Source organism: Archocentrus centrarchus, chromosome 16 (genome assembly GCF_007364275.1).
Source record: "Archocentrus centrarchus isolate MPI-CPG fArcCen1 chromosome 16, fArcCen1, whole genome shotgun sequence".
Taxonomy (NCBI): Eukaryota; Metazoa; Chordata; class Actinopteri; order Cichliformes; family Cichlidae; genus Archocentrus; species Archocentrus centrarchus.
The window spans coordinates 36476134-36493565 of NC_044361.1; the positions used below are offsets into that span (position 1 = coordinate 36476134).

General features: G+C 42.3%; 1 pseudogene; it reads left to right on the plus strand.

Moving 5' to 3' along the window:
- Positions 1-1963: 1963 nt before the first annotated feature.
- The window catches only part of LOC115794243 (sialic acid-binding Ig-like lectin 14), a 58771-nt pseudogene continuing 43302 nt past the window's right edge, over positions 1964-17432 (plus strand).

The following is a 17432-nucleotide window of genomic DNA, read 5'->3' on the forward strand; positions in this document are numbered from 1 at the left end:
GGCTTGGTCATCTTTTAAGTAGCTCGCAAGCTGAAAAAGTGTGGGCACCCCTGCTCTATCAGTACAGCAAATCACAGCATGAGAACTGACTATTCGGAGAGAGTTGTCTATTATAGTTTCAATATTTTTAGCCATTACAGTGATATACAGTAAATATTTCACTGCAACAAAATTGATTGGCACATGTCTTAATTACCTCGAGGTACAGATCTCTGTGTTGACAGGGAGTTATTAATCTCAAAAAAGTTCACATTAGAAAAGACAAGCGATCTTGTCCTGATGTAAACTTCTGGAGATTAATACACTCACATATGCACTTTGATGTGGACTATATGAATGTGGAAATGAAGCACTGTGTCAGGCAGTTGCTTCAGACTCAGCAGGAGGAGCAGAGAAAGAGAGAAATACAGGGTTTGTTGAAGAAGTCCTGCCGGGTAGCAGGTTATCCTTACACAGCTAATGTTTCCACAGTAACTGACCTGCACAATGATTCCTGTTCCTGGAACTGAATTTCACTACTGGGTCCCAGGTCATCGATAGTGTACGCAGCTTGTTTTGGTGCACTTCCTGCCATCTGAGTGTACAATTTATTTATTTATTTTTTTTAGATTTACAACTCTAAGAATTCTCATGCTGCTCCACACCACTATATTACCACCAACCATTTTATAGTGGTGACACTGAGATGGTGCTGTGCAGAGTTTTAGTAGAGTAGCACACGAGGCTGCCACCCTGAGTAATTGGAGGGTTGTGTCTTGAAGCACTACTAGATTCAGTAATACGCTATAATTCTGGTCAGAGTTAATTTTTCTCTCCTCTCATGGGACATTTGCCACACACAAAGCTGCACTAAGTATGTGCATGTGTGCACAAACACCACACCACTCTCTGTGGTTAAGCCATTATGGCAGTATATCTCCAGGCTGCTAGTTTCTGTCCACACATGCAATCAGACTGTTGTCTACTAAGAGCATGCAGTTGTTTTGGCTTCCTAACACACACACACACACACACACACACACACACACACACACACACACACACACACACACACACACACACACACACACACACACACACACAGTGAGAGCTTAAAAAGCAACCATTGTGATAACTGTAATGGAGTGTTAAACTGTCCCAGGTAAAGCCCAGATCAGTCCTCACCATCATTTTCTCAGGCCACAGAGGAAAAAGCACGCTACATTTTGAGTGTCAGACATCTCTGACAGCTCTACCACAGACTAACAATAAACAAGCCTTGACTGTAGCAGTGATAGTGAGATAGATAGAGTAGGACGGCTCAGTCTGTCTGCAGGAAACTGAGGAAATCGTTCTGAAAGCTGCACTGTTCGTGTGAAAGTTGCTGCTTATAATGTAAAACAAATAGTTCTCGCTCGGCTTTGTGATCTTACTGATGATTTTAGGCTCTTTCACCTTATGGATTTTGATTCTTCGGCCACAGCTTGACAGTTTTGGTTTTATCTCACAGTTTAGCAACCCAGTTCTACCAACCCAGTGGGCAGAAAATTTCAGACAAAGATCAGATACAACCCTGTAAACAAAAGTTAGCAACTAGCCTATGAACATGTGTGTGATTGAAGAAAGATGGCGGCGCATGAACACTCAGCGGCTCAGTGCTTGGAAAGATGCAGTACAGAAACTATGATTAGGATTAGATACAGCCGGCAAGAACTGTTACACATCAGTTTGTCGTCCAATGGTTGTTTTTTTTTTTGACAAACATGACATCTCAGAGGAGATTGTGAGACAGCTTTCCCCTCGGGAAGTGATGGAGGAGCAGGGAGAGGAAGCAGAAGCGGGGATGCTGAGCGGGGATGCTGAGCGAGGATGCGTGCGAAGTTGGCACGGAACCCAAACAAATCTCAGCTGCCGAGCCTCTTTGTTGCTAAAATAAGATCACTTGCCAACATAATGGAAGAGCTGGAACTCTTCCATTTGCGTTATGGTTGTTGTTGAGACATGGCTCAACCTGCTGATCCCCAAGGATGCCATTGTGCTAGTAGGCCAGAACAAAGGACTCCGGTAAGAGCAGTCATAGACACTCATTGCTCGCGAGACCTGGAGTATTTATCTTTAAGATGCCGCTCCTTCTTCCTGCCATGAGAATATTCTGTGGCCTTTATCACTGCTGTCTACATTCCCCCAGACACCAACACCACTGCGGCACTGAGCCACTTGCTAACAATTATTAGCAAGCAACAGAGCATCTATCCAAACTGTTTGTAATAGCTGGTGATTTCAACAAAGTGTACAGACTGGCCAGTTTTCAAAGATGAGGACATATACGTGCTGTTTTTATATCAAAGCCTGTACGGACACTGTCACCACCACTAAGCACATCCAGATCTTCCCCAACAACAGACCATGAATGACCAGGAAGGTTCAGCTCCTACTAAGGGCCCAAAACAAGGCCTTTAAACCAGGGGAAACAGAACAGTACAGGGCTGCAAGGGCAGAGGCACCATCTCCACTGCCTTCCACACTGTAGGATGCCATCTGGGTCAGCCTGGGAACTATACTGTTATGTGGGCATTACAGTTCAGCATTCAATACCATCCTCCCATGCAGATTGTTCAAATGTCCAGCCTGGGTCTTCCACATGATATCTGCCTGTGGAGACAGGACTTTTTAACCAACAGACTACAAACTGTCAGGTTGGACCCACACCACTTCTCCTCACTCACTCAGCACGGGGGCCCCACAAAACTGTGTTCTGAGCCCATTTCAGTACTTTCTGTACACATATGACTGAACAGCCTCCCACAACAATAAAACCGTCATCATTACGTTTACAGATAACACAACAGTGCTGGGACTCATCACCAGGGGAGATGAGGAAGGGTAGAGAAGGGAAGTACAGAGATTGACAGACTGGAGCACAGAAAACAACCAGCTCTTAAACATATGCAAGACAAAAGAACTGATCATTGACTTTAGGAAGAATAGGGGAGACCACCTCCCTCTCCAGATAAATGGTGAAACAGTGCACGTAATCTCTTACTCTAAATTCTCGGGCACACTCATCACATCGGCCTCTCATGGATTCAGAACATCAGCAAACTGGGCAAGAAGGCATGCCAGTGCCTCTACTTCCTGAGAAACCTCAGGAAGGTCAACTTGTCACAGTAGACACTGGTGTCCTTTTACCACTGCTCCATAGAGAGTGTCTTGACACACGGCATCCTGGTGTGGTTTGGGAGCAGCTTGACAGCTGACAAAAAAGTTTTGCAAAGAGTAATCACCAAGTCACCCTTACCTGGCCTGGGGGAACTCTTCAGTTCTTGCTGAAGCGATGTGAGCTGGCTCTTAGACCAGCGGGAACAGACATCTCCAAAAACATTGGAGCACTTTTCCAATTAAGCAATATTTTTGATAAATTGAGAAGATATGTGAGGTTTACACATCATTCTCACCTGGAAACATCATAAAAATCTATTTTATGTTTCAGCCACTCTCCTCCACCATTCCCGCAACAGGCTTCAGCCTGCAATGAATCGTGGGATAGAGTAGACCACAAAGGATACACTGAACCTGTCCTTAAAATCTGGGGGAAAGGAGTCCACATTTGTGGGCTGCATTTGGAGGCGCCTTCGAATTGGCACAGCCTTCCTCGCCTGGCTGTGACATAATTGGCCTTAAAATGCAGCCTTAGAAGGATGAACTGGGACACACCCTATATTTGTACAAAAGGGTAGCATGCTATGTTATCAGCTAATGCTTACAAGCTTGGTTAGCAAGCATGTGGGTGCAATACACAGACACATATATGAGCTAACAAGTAAAATACAGGAAAATGAACTAGTGAAATTCTAATATCATAAATGTAAAGAACTAGAACTAAAACTACCACCAAACACCAAAACTAAAAGGCTCAAACACCACAAACATAGTTGAGATATCCACTTCAGTGACTTCAGTTAGTGGAAACAAGACCCAACAGACAACTATTGCCTATAGCTGTTGGCACATTTATAAATCAGTGTTATCGATTACCTCTGAGTAATAACACTTTGCCTCAGGAGCCTCACTTTAAGTCCCTAGTCGGTCAAACTCCAGGAGCCCTACATTTACTTTGCATCTCTTTATTCCTACAACAATGTGTACTTTTCTTTCACTCACTGGGTAAAGTTTCTTCACAACCACACCAGGGATACAAATAGAACTGTGTTTAAAGGCTGAATGGTCCTTCCAGTGACAATTACCCTGAAATGTATGTGTAAATATATAATCTGTCAACTGCTATGTGACTACTGTCCACTGCCAAAGTGACTACATTGGGCACATGAGCATCTGAACAAAGATTTGGCCAGGTGTGATGATTCAAGTTTTCTTTTACATCACGTGTTTTCCAGTTACAAGTGATATTCAGAGATAGCAGCAAGCTGAGGAGGCGGTGTGATGCGATGGGCAATAATATTCTGCTGGTAAACCTTGGGTGATCCGTGAGAAGTGCTGGGAAGCAAGTCTGATCCAAACAAATCTTCATCAATACATCTGTAGCTGGGAGCACTGGGAGCACTGGGAGCACTGGGAGCACTGGGAGCACGTGAAAACAAATTAAAAACCAGTCCTAATCTCTCACAGTGACAAGCTTCCTGAGGGAATGGTAGGAGCTATTCATGCAGCTGCTGCTCTGTCATCACATTAACATTCTTGTCTAAGGCTTATGTCAAGAAACGGAAATTCACTATCGAATAAGAAGAGCTCTGTATACACAGGAACAAACAAGGAAATGTGCTGAAAGTGAAAAAGCTTTAGAAAAGCTGGAACCACAAGAGGTTCATGTCATAATCACAGGGGGACGACATGAGAATACATTAAGTTCAAAGTTCACTGGCAGTACAAATAAAATCAAAGGACTGGTTGATATGTTGCTGAGGTCACACATAACATCACATCAGTAACTGAACTGAAGCCTCTTCTTCCTGCTGTGGTTCATCAAGATTTTTTCTTTATACACTCCTCAAAAAATTAGAGGAACACTTTGAAAGCACATCAGACCTCCATGGGGAAAAAAATCATGCTGTATGTCTACACCGATATGAACTGGGTAATGTGGTAGAAATGAAAGGAAATGAAGTGTTCTACTGGATTTAGGTCAGGTGAGCGTGGGGGCCAGTCAGTGGCATCAATTCCTTCATCCTCGAGGAACTGCCTCCATACTCTCACCACATGAGGCTGGGCATCGTTGTGCACCAAGAGGAACCCAGCACCCACTGCACCAGTGTGGGGTCTGACAGTGGAACCATGGATTTATTGTGATACCTAATGGTCAGGGTGCCGCTGCCTAGCCTGTAGAGGTCTGTGTGTCCCTTCATGGATATGCCTCCCCAGACCATTGCTGACCCACCACCAAACCGGTCATGCTGAACAATGTTATGGGCAGAATAATGTTCTCTGTGGCTTCTCCAGACCCTTTCATGTGTGTCACATGTGCTCAGGGTGAACCTGCTCTCATCTGTGAAAATGCCAGTCGGGCTTCACGGTGTCGGGCAGTGAGCACCGCACCCACTAGAGGATGTCGGGCCCTCAGGCCACCCTCATGAAGTCTGTTTCTGATTGTTTGGTCAGAGACATTCACACCAGTGGCTGCTGGAGGTCATTTTGTAGCTCTGGCAGAGCTCATCCTGCTTCTCTTTGCACACCGGAGCAGATACCAGTCCTGCTGATGGGTTAAGAACCTTCTACGGTCCTGTCCAGCTCCCCTAGAATAACTGCCTGTCTCCTGGAATCTCCTCCATGCTCTGAGACTGTGCTGGGAGAATGGAAACAGTCTTCTGACGGCTCTGGTTAAAAAATATTATAGTACAAGCTTTGAGTGTGGAGTCAGCGGGTGGTGCTCCTGTCTACATCCAAATTTTCTTTTACTATTTTATCTCTATTTTTTATGTTCTTTTTATTATGTTTAATTTATCTCTATATTAATAATAAACTCTGCACTAAAAGGAATTAAACCATAACTAAGGTTTTTAGTATTGAGGAAATACTCTGACCATGTAATTTTGTCCATTGATGTCCTGCATACACAGGAAGTGGGCTGTACACTCTCATCTGCCCTTTGTGACTGCTTTATATCCCATTTCAGTTCAGTTTTTGTTATTTGGACTGATTATGATACAAGCTTCCTCCACCAAGACAAGAGCTGAAACAGACGTGTGTGGCCTTTACTGTTTGTCAAATTTATAATTATACAAGTCTGGTGGAGATCAACACCACCTTCTCTCAAAATTGTGAAGTAGGACAATAACCTGTGTGGATCAGAGGCAGTGATTTGGATTCAGTTTCTCCATAACCACAGTAGGTAAACGGGAACTCTATTCTGTGATTGGTCTAAATAAGGTAGCTGGCAAACCAAAAGATGAAGATTAAACAAACCAAAAATGCCCCCCCCCTTTTTTTTTTGTCTTAGATGAGCAAAAGTTTGTGTTATAGCAGTTAGGGTGGGTACATCTTTACATTTTGGTGAAATTCACATGTGGAAATAATCTGCCAACTTACATTACAGACCAGAGATAAAAGAAAATGAATCATGTTTGCACCATTAATTAAAATAATATATTACACAACCTAGCAGCTTTGGTTCCCTGCATGATGTTTACATGGAAATAAGACCCAAAACTAGACAATGCAAAAGAATAATAAAAAAAACTAAACAAAAAAAAACACTCCCTAGCCAACTCTTCCATTCATGCAGGACTCACAACTGCTGTCTGAGACCAGCTACAAACTAAAACAGTATATACTGGTAGCTACAGGGACCATTTTGCAGGTTTGTGAGCCATATTTGACTGATTTGGTGGTTAAGGTTTGTATTTAAGTAAAAGCTTAAATTTAGGGGTGCGATCCTAACAATGCATCCCTGTCTCTCCCTCTGCTTTCCCCTTCCTCACATGTCCTGTTTGCTTAGCCCTGTCTGTCTCTGTCTGAGGCCTGCACTACGAAGCAGGGTTTCATCGTATCCAGGTAACTTCAGGGTTTTACACTGGGGGCTAACTTTGTATTGGGGTACATCGCCATGATAACTTTTTGCTGGCTTTCCTCCCTGGCTTCAAATAGGCTGAACTTTATTAATATAGTAGCTCTTTTCCAGTCTACCTGATCAAAGCTTTTATTACTAAACTACTATACAGCACTTTTCCTCTCACACACACTTATATTGCTGCTTTGTCTGCAGCAGCTGTGTTGCTTTCAGTCTGTATTATGTGTTTAGTATGTTTAATCAGCTGCTTTGCTGCAGTACACCACTTAAGCCTCTGGTGTGTGTGGGGCATGGCTACTCCCACTCAATCAGCTGGCACACCTGAGCGTCTTAGGTGGTACAGTATACTTGCGATGGCCAGACTTTAGCTTTCCTGGAGTCTTTAAATTAAGTGTATCCCTTTAAACTCTAACCTCTAACTGTGCACTCAAAGCAGTTTTTACTACAAGCCTCGATCACCCAGGGCTTTTTTTTACACACACACACACACACACACACACACACACACACACACACACACACACACACACACACACACACACACACACACACACTCCAATGGTGCATCGGAGGAAACTCAGTATCTTGCACAGGGACACTTTGACATGCAGAGTGGAGGAATGACCTGCCAACCTTCTGATTAGTAGACGACTCGCTCTACCTCCTGAGCCACAGCTGCCCCAATCGTGTCCTGTGCCTCAGGTCAACTCTTTGTTGGTGAGCCTCCAGATCAATTTGCTACAGAGGCAACTGCCAGGTCCAACCTCCACTCCTCATCAGCTGCTAACGTACCACTTAGCCAGCTACTGCATGTTCAAAAATAATAATACATTTTATTTGCAAGCGCGTTTAAAAACACCCAAGGACACTTTACAGCAGAAAGAAAAAAAACAAATCACAGAAAAGCACAGAATAAGACAGGAAGAGAGTCAATATTACAGATGTGTGATGGTAGAGAGATCCAGACTGGGAGAAAGCTCTGTTCTCCATGGTGCTGAGGTGGGCAGAGGGCATGTTAAGGATGATGGAAGAGGAAGAATGGAGGAAGTGGGAAGAGGTGATGTGAATAAGATTGGATAGATAAGGAGGGGATAGGTTATAGATGGCCTTGAATGTGTACAGGAGTATTTTGAAATGAATTCTGAATTTAAGTGGACACCAGTGGAGTTGCTGTAGCACTGGGGAGATGTGGTGAAATGAGGGGGTCTTGGTGAGGATGTTAGCGGCTGAATTTTGAACCATTTGAAGCTTCTGAAAGGAATTTGTGAGGCCAAATAGAAGAAAATTACAATAATCAATACTGATTACAATAATCAATACTGGAGGTAACGAGACTGTGAACAAGGATGGAGGTGATATGTGGGGAGAGGGAGGGGAGGAGACAATTAAAGTTTCATAGCTGGAAGTTCGCAGTCAGGGTAATATTATTGGTATGAGAGTGAAAAGGATGACACGCAGACTCTTAACCTGAGGGGAGGGGAAAACTGGAGAGCTGTCAGCTGTGAGGGAGAAACTGTTGATTTTGGATAGGGTGGATTTTGTTCTCATGAGGAGGAACTCAGTGCTATCTCAGAACTGCCTGAACTCAGAACTTTTGCTATTTAATTTAAGAAAGTTTGAGGTGAGCCAGGATCTTGAGGTCAGATAAGCAGGTGGTGAAGGGGCAGGGTGGGAGTGAAGCATTAGGTTTGCTAGATAAGTAGAGCTGAGTGTCATCTGCAAAAGCAGTGGATTGTCACAGTATTTTTTTCTCTAAACTTTTATGTTGCTTAATCCTATAAGGGTTTATCATCACTGGTAACATGTACTATAACTCTAAAGCTCAACCCTGTGCTATCAGAATATAAGCTAACCCTTTGGCTTTTGAAAATTGTTCTCCCAAGTTTTCAGGCAACCAGAAACCAAAGGGAAAAAACACAATTTTAACTAATACACATTAAAATCAACAATTTCCCCCAAAGCCTGTGCTATTCTCTAAAACATAGGCTTAGGGTTTAGGGTCAGGGTAGGACAGCTCAGGGTCTTAGACCTATGAGGGTTCTCATGATTTGTGTTTATTTTTCAAATTATTTCCTGTTTTATTTTGTAATGTTTGTTTTTTGTATATTCATAACAGCTTTACTTCCTCCCTTTTGTTAGTAAATGGACTAGTTCTTATACAGCGCTTTTCTACTCAGTCAGAGCACTCAAAGCGCTTACACAACATGTTTACATTTACCCATGCACTCACATTCATACAAGCACTTCCATGTTTATACTAAGCTAAGTGCTTTTAATTAACTAGCATTCACACACATTCACACTCCGACAGGATGGTCGGAGAGCAACTTGGGGTTAAGTATCTTGCCCAAAGATACATTGGCATGTAGCCTGGAGTAGCCAGGAATCGAACCGCTGACCTTCCAATCAGTAGTTGCCCTTCTTGATTGTCTGTCTGCCCTAATTAGTATCACCTCTGTTTTGTCTTTGAACTCTCATTAGTCAGGCGTTCCAGAAATTCCCAGAATTCCTTGTATTTCTATAGATCACTTGTATTTGGCTTTTTGGAGTGTTTTTAGGGTTATTCCCTTTGTCTGACACTGTTTGCTCTCACTCACTCACTCACTCACTCACTTGGGTACAACCTTTGCCTAGATCGGTGATATAGGTTTTATTCTCTGCCTCTTATGTCCTGGTCCTCTTTTTCCATGTGAACCATGGCAATAATGTTGTTTTAGGCCCCATATTTTTATTATAGAGTATTTTTATTAGAGTATTAGAGTCTTAGTTTTTTGTCAATGTACACCTCCTCATCTCTCAACAGGAGCGTACCAGACACTCCTGTCAGCATGCATGGAAAGTGAACAAGTGCTCCTTCTCACCGCTGAAACACACTGATTCTGTGTCCTGCGTCTGGTGGCTTTCTTTGATCTTGAGGTCACATTACTGAAGGGGCCTGGCCCTTGCAGGCTGGATATCCCCTCTGTGAGTGTAATCAATCATGAGTGTAATTTGAGCACTGTCACTTCAGTCCTTTGTGTGTGAAATGTTCATCTGTTCCTGTTTACAGTTAAATTTGATCATCAGGCAAAGGGGCTGGGAACTGAGAAGATCTCACTCACAGTGGGAGTGTATGACACATAACGACATCTGCTCCGTGCCTGCCTGCCTGTCAGGGAGAATGGATCCCTTCTCTGTCGCTGTTTGAGGCTTTGTAAACTTTTTGCCATTCAGGTCATTGGTTTAAGGATTAAGGAAAATTGTCTCAACATGCTACAACCATCGCAAAGGGCTTAATGTTCTCTGTTGTGGGGTTTTAGATTTGACAACAGAAAATTATACCTTTGGGAAATGTTTACACTGTGGCTCCACAAACTGTTGGTACGATGTGGCTGACCTGCTCCGATGTGGGCAGTTTCTGACTGAGGACATGATGACCAAGGCACTCTATGAACAAACATCAACACTAGGCTTCATATTTAGAAACCTTGGACTGTGTTCTTGTCTCTTCAAAATGAGTCATTATTTGCATCCATCCATCAGGCTTGTACATCGCTGGGCTGGGATTTTAGTATCTTGTACTGACACAAAGGTTGATAACCAAGGATGAGCAGCTTCCCTTTTTGTTCAATGATGATCAGATTTTTTCCAGAAATACGCCTGTGCTAATAAAGCCTAGTCATTGGCATATTAAGTAAAATATATTCAGTGACATAGAGGTGATATATGCACGCACACACATTCTGATCTCTTTTGTTCAGGAAAGCAACCTCTGTAAATGTGTGTGCGTGTGTGTTTGTGCTGACTCAGCAGGGACAATAATGAGAATTTATTCTAAAAGACACTAAACATTAAATATCTTTACTGCATTATATTTCATTAATGTGTTTTCCTCGACATGAAGACCATCAGTTGCAGAAAAGGTAAAAACTGATGTATAACCTTTCAGCCTGACACACTCTGCCCTGGGTGCTCCTCCACCTGTGAATGCATGTTTTTCTTTTCTTTTATGTACCTGTCCAGTCGCATTCAGTCAAACACGCTGCAAACAGATGTGTTTGCCTTTGCCAGCCTCTGCAGCATTTCGCTTGTCTGTTATATACACTCTGTGCTACCAGTTGTCAATTTTGAACAAAATTTCTGAGAAGTCAGGAAAGAGAAATGAGATGACATGCTTGTTGATGAAGAACGTGTCAGTGAGTCTTTAGATGGTGCAAAAGACTGTAGAAACATGAAGCAAATATGATTTATCCTGTATTAATGAGAGCAATTGCTTGGGTTAGATATCAGGACATTCTCAAAGTGATTACAAATTATCATTAATGACACATGAATATCTAGAACAATTTAATAGTCATCAAATTTAGCTTGAAACTGAGGAATCCCCTAAATTACTCAGCTTTCTTCTAAAGAGCGTTTATGTAATGGCAGTAAAATATAGTTATTTTGTTGTGTTTTGTTGTTTTATTGTTAAAAGCTCAGTCTGGATGAATATAGTGGATTGACTTCTCAGTTTATTTCAGGTAGAAGCTCCAGTTCTGCTAGTGAAGATAAAGAAATTTGCAGTAAGTCTCTTTGGTACAGTGGTGTGGTGCAGGTGGCTTTAGGATTGAAGGTTCAAACATCGACTCTGCTTCAGCACCTTCTTTCCTGCTTGGGCTGCCCACAAAGTATTATTTTGTCTACCCGTAACTCTGTGCTCATTGTACCTCTTGTGAGCACATTCGAAGAGAAAAGAAATAGAACAAACAATCGAAACACTTCTGCAGTTTTGCTTTAATCGTTACTCAGGTGTATATGTAGCTTACAGATGGGGTTTGATGTAATGTTTTCCTCTTTGAACTTTCAGGCTCTTCTTATTCTCTGAGCATCTATTTGTGATATAAAACAATCATTTACCCATGCATCAGGTATGCAGTGGATCAGGAATGTCTTAGATCCAAAAGCACTGTGAAGAGCTCGGAGAGCACGCTGCATAAGTAATTCAACACACCATTCACAAAACGCCTTTGTATTTTACCTGATGATGAACTTCAAACATGTCACGGTGTACTGCTCATCTTCAAACGTTTTGCCTTTATTATGGTCATCTAGAGACCTGAAAAATCCTGAAGCAGAGAAAGTTAGACTGAACATCAATAAGTCATTACTAGATATTCATGTGCTCATTGCTGTGGAGGCAGGCAGGGACGACGGAGGTTTACTCTAATGGAGAATTTAAAACTCAAAAACAAAGACAGACTTCCCTTTTTAATGAATTACACCAGGAGACAAAGTAACACAGTTAGTAGGATTTGTAAAGAAACCATAACACCACAGACAAAACTACAAATAACAGAACTATGGATTCAGATACTTTTCTATAAAAGTTGAAAGCTGACATCCGAGCAATGAAACTCAGATACGTCTCTGGACTGGTTAGTAGAGCTGCACATTCAGCTGATAGTTCTCTGTAGGTTCAGTACTATGAGTAACCCCACATTTTATTTGACATTTTCCTTGATACGTTATTAGTAACACACACTGTCACCTCTTTTTTCATATTTAAAGATGAGCCTCGGAGGGCTGCTTCCATAGTAATTAAGAGGGTAAGTAGCAGCCAGGTGCTGCTAATCAAATGCACTTGATTAACTGACCATCAGCGAGCATTATAAAAGTGGAAACATTGGAAGTTTGCTTCTCTGGAGGAAGTGTGAACACAATGCCACAATCTTCCCAGCAGTGGATGTCCCAGCAGATTTACCACAAGGTCAAACCCAAGAGCTCCATCTCGGACTCTACAGGTCTCAGTTATCATATTTAATGTCAAAGTTTATAACAGGAAGGTTTGCCAGGAGAAAGCCTTTTCCATCTAAAAATGGCAGCACAGATTAGGTTTGCAAAGTTTTCACTGAACAAACCACAAGACTCGTTGAACAATGTCCTTTAAACAGACAAAAGTACAGCAAAGGGGAGGTGCAGAATAGAATAGAATAGAATGCCTTTATTGTCATTATACAGGATGTAAAATGAGATTAGGATGTGTGACCAGCAATGAACAAGAAAAACAAACACAGTATATCAGCTGGCAAGCATGGAGGTGTAGGGGTGATTTAGGTTTAGTTTGCAGCCACAGGTCCTGGGCACCTTGCAGCCACTGAACTCCTCTGTTTACCACAGTATGCTATTATGTATCTGTCTGTCCATCCATCCAGACAAAACATTAAAAATGTGTGTCCATGGCCAGGAAACTCCATAGAAACGTCTGAGAAAAAGATTAAAAAAACCCTGAAGCATCAGACTTTGTGGAAACCAGTACTCATCATACTCATCATATTCATCATACTCATCATACTCATCATACTCATGATTCTCTGAACTTTTGGACATGAATCACATTATCTATTCACTTTGTGACTCATTTAGTGTGAGTTTCCATCATCATTACATCTTCCTGTTCATTGCCATCAAATGCAGAAGAAGGTGCAGATACAGCCATAGTGAAATGTGGATCCTACCATTTAGGTTGGACTGAGAATCTGTCGTTTGCTTAAATAATTACTGATCGTTTCTGGCAGTTCAAATCTATTCTGCCTGTATACTGTACTATTGTACAGACACACAAAACACCACACTTTAAGGCTGACCTTACATTTGAGGCCTGTATCTGCGTGTGATGCTGCAGCAGAAGTCCTCAGTGAATTGAGTGAGGACAAAAACAACATCAAGTGAAACAATATACTGGACTAAATCTAGGACAAGCCTCTCCCACAGGAGACCACTGTGAATGATATCATTCAGCAAAGCGCACACAACACTGTACACCACTTACTCTTCCTGTAGGTTCAGTAAGCTGTAATTATACTCCACGAAAGTTCGGCATCAAAAAATACAACTGAGCATATTTATATCCATGGGCTGAATTAATGATCACTGTAAATTCAGACCTGTTTCAGTAGTGCCTGCAGATAGATGTGTTAGAGGAAAGCAAATAAAAGCTTTGTGATGCCTCATGGCAGTGTTTCAGAAACATTATCCCCCCTGCTGGAACTTGAACTACTTTACTTTGAGAGGCAGAGAGGAAGGTAGAAAAGAATTTAATATAGAGGCATTTATTGTGGAGGAAGGAGAGCAGTGCTAATAAAACTTGCAGGCAGCTTTGTCTGTCCATGTCTCCAAATCTCCATCCACATTTCTTCACACATTCCTGTGGCTGCCAACGACTGTAAAAAAGAGAAATAACCTTTCAACCTTTGATTTAGTGACCTTATCAGGAAAAAGTGTTTAATATATGTTGCTACGCAGTACATTCATGCTCCCAGCCTATTATGTGCAGACCTCAGGACACATGTGACACTGGTCCCACTTCTGTTCTGTAGCATTGGGTGGCCACTAAACGACCTCTCTACTTGGCATCCAATGAATGATACAAATCTTAACACTCGTGTACAGTCTCTCAAATCATCCACAGTGACGCACACAAAAAGTGACTCAAAGGTGAAGAAGGAAGAAGGATTGTTGAACACGTGTTAGCAGGACTGTCAAAGAGTCATTCCATGAGATTAGAGAAGTGATTTCTAGATCCTGCTGAGTTATGAAGCCTGCTACAGCAAAACAGCAACAACAAAAACGTCTGAGGAGGAAGACAAAAAAGCAGCACATTGCCTAAGATTTCTTCTGGAGTGGGCAGGGTTAAAAAAGTCGTTGGCTACAATAACAGAGGTGATAAATGCTGTGTCACCTGAGACTATGGCTCAGGTAAAAAACCAAAAAAAACAAAACCCCAAAAAAACAAGAAGAAGAAAAGAGCAGAAGAAAAAGAAGGAAACAGGTGAAAGATAAGAAACTGCTAATCTGTCAGCCTGAGATGAAAAGCTGGCTGCAATTATTGAAAACCCATTCATAATGTTGCCAAGAAGCCAGTGTTCTTGATAACATCTAGTAAGGATGATTGATGAGTGAACTTTTCATATAGTAAAGATTTAAAACTGTGTGCATGAAAACATTTGGAACACTGTATGACTTCTGCTTTGTTTGCTCTTTGAATTGGTGGAAGCCGGCGGTGCATCTGTCAGTATTCTGTGATCTTACATTTGATACTTAGTATTACTTATTTCAGTCGATGAGCACTTTGTTGTTGATGTTGGTGCTTTTGTTTTTGTTTTTGATGTTATTGCTGATGATGTTTTGGAAAATTAAATGATGTCAGTTATAATTAATAATAACATTATAACTAGTGTTATTTTTGTTTGGTGGTTGTTTGATGTTTGTTTAAATGACTAAAGACAGCCAGTACTAAGAAATTCAAATTTATGACAACACCCTAAAAATGTCATTGAACCTGGAATCAATCAATCAATCAATACATCAATCAATCAATCAATCAATCAATCAATCAATCAACTTCCTGAGTGTTTCTCGGGTGAAACCGGTTTGGAAGTTGCTCTAGGTAGATTTTTTGGCTTCCTGCATCTCTGTGCTTTGACAGGATGATGGATGGCTGTATTGTAACATGGGTAGCTGAGCCTCGGGGGTAAGCAGCACAGCAGAGCTGGATAAAAACACTGGCAGAGAAGGATCACAGTTACCTCAGACACCAGTCTGTTTCTGTACAGGCAGAGAAGCGTTCCTCTAGTACTCACACAGGTCAGCTGCAGAGCCTCACATGCAAAAATCTGAGGGACAGAATGTAATTACACATGTTAACGCACACAGTGTAATTATACTGCAATTACAGAAGTGGAAGTCAGTTATGATCAGCCTACAGCTATAAGCTCTTGACACAACATCCTGCCTGTGGTCTCTTCTCTGGAGCCATGAGGGTGGTGAGGGACATTCCTCCCTTTCCACACACGCTGACACACAGAAGCCTTTCCCTCCTGCGTGCTGAAACATCCGGCGCCATGCTATGTGATACGGATGCTTGTCAGTGCAGTGGCAGGATGAAAGATAACCACATATTATCCACAAGTCACAGGACTACAGCCAAGCGGCCTAATCAAGAGGGAGGAGAGGCGTGAGAAAATGGCTGAGAGAGTGGTACAGGCTGTTGAGAGGTGTGGGAAGATGAGGGCAGGGCTGTTTCATTGCTGCAAGTGGCGGTAGTGTTGCAACAGCTGCGAGCAGACAGGCAGACCGGCCGCCTTCTCTAAACCCAACTGGAAGGATTTAACCTCGACAGGCGACGGATGGTTACTGCCCACCTGTTTGCGCGCTTATACCGACATTCCTTTTGATAAGTGCTTCTCAAAGAGGACAGCCAGGCCCCACGAGGGTGTTGAGAGAAGAAGGGGGTCAGGGGGTCTTTGTTGTATTCTTGGTGCAGCTTTAGAAATTCCAGGAGTCCCAGGAGCATAACAGAAGGTGTTCCAGATGGTAAAATACACACCATACACAATTCTCATGGCATGCCTCTATTTTGAAAATACAGTCACACCATAACCTCCATATTATATATGGTGACATCATTTTTTTCAGCCATTTCCAGTTCCTAACAAACCTCAAAACATTACTGTATTTTGTCCTTACTGACTACATTTGCATCAGCTGATGGTGACCACCTCACACCTGCATTCAGATCAGTTTAAACCCCCGATACCAGCCAGACTGCTGCTGGCCTATTTCTCATACCTTTCAAATGAAGTCTTATCTATTGGGTAAGAAGATATTAGCATTTTATTATATAGACAGGTCATGGATATGCCACAGCATCTCTGGACTTTTTCATGTCTGTCACGCGTTCACATCTGCTCTCATCTCTGAAGAGAACGGGGTGGCGGCTGTAGACCCACCAGCTCTGGTGTTCTCTGGTGAATGCCAGTCGAGATGCATGGTGCTGGTCTGTGAGCACAGGTTGCGCAGGGTTCCCATGATGCACTGTTTCTTTTTCATTCACCTCTTTCACTCTGTTTATACCACACTCTGCATTTAATCATTAGTTATTATTAATCTCTGGCTCTCTACCACAGCATGTCTCCCTCCACTCAGCTCCAACCGGTGGCAGCTGATAGCTGCACTTCCCTGATCCTGATTCTGCCAGAGGTTTCTTCCTGTTAAAAGATTTTCTCTCCCACTGTCACCAAGTGCTTGCTCATTTTGGCTGTTGGGTTTTCTCTGTAATCATTGTTGAGTCTTTACTTTACAGTATAAAGCTCCTTGATGTGACTGTTTTTTGTGATTTGGCGCTATATCAATAAAATTGAAATGAATTGAAAAATGCATGAGTGGCCTGCTGGAGGTCATCTTAGCAGAGCTCCTCTTGTTCCTGGATTGATGCCCTTCCACCTCTTCCCAAGTAACAGCTCATCTCCTGGTACCTTCTCTACACTCTTGAGACTGTACTGGGAGACACAATAAATCTTCTGGTGACAGTACACGAGGATGTGCTATTCTTGTAGTGACAACGAGAAAAACAAAGAGAAAAACCAGAGAAAAATCAGTCAGGAGGGCTAAAGAGAGAATAATGGTTTGTGGC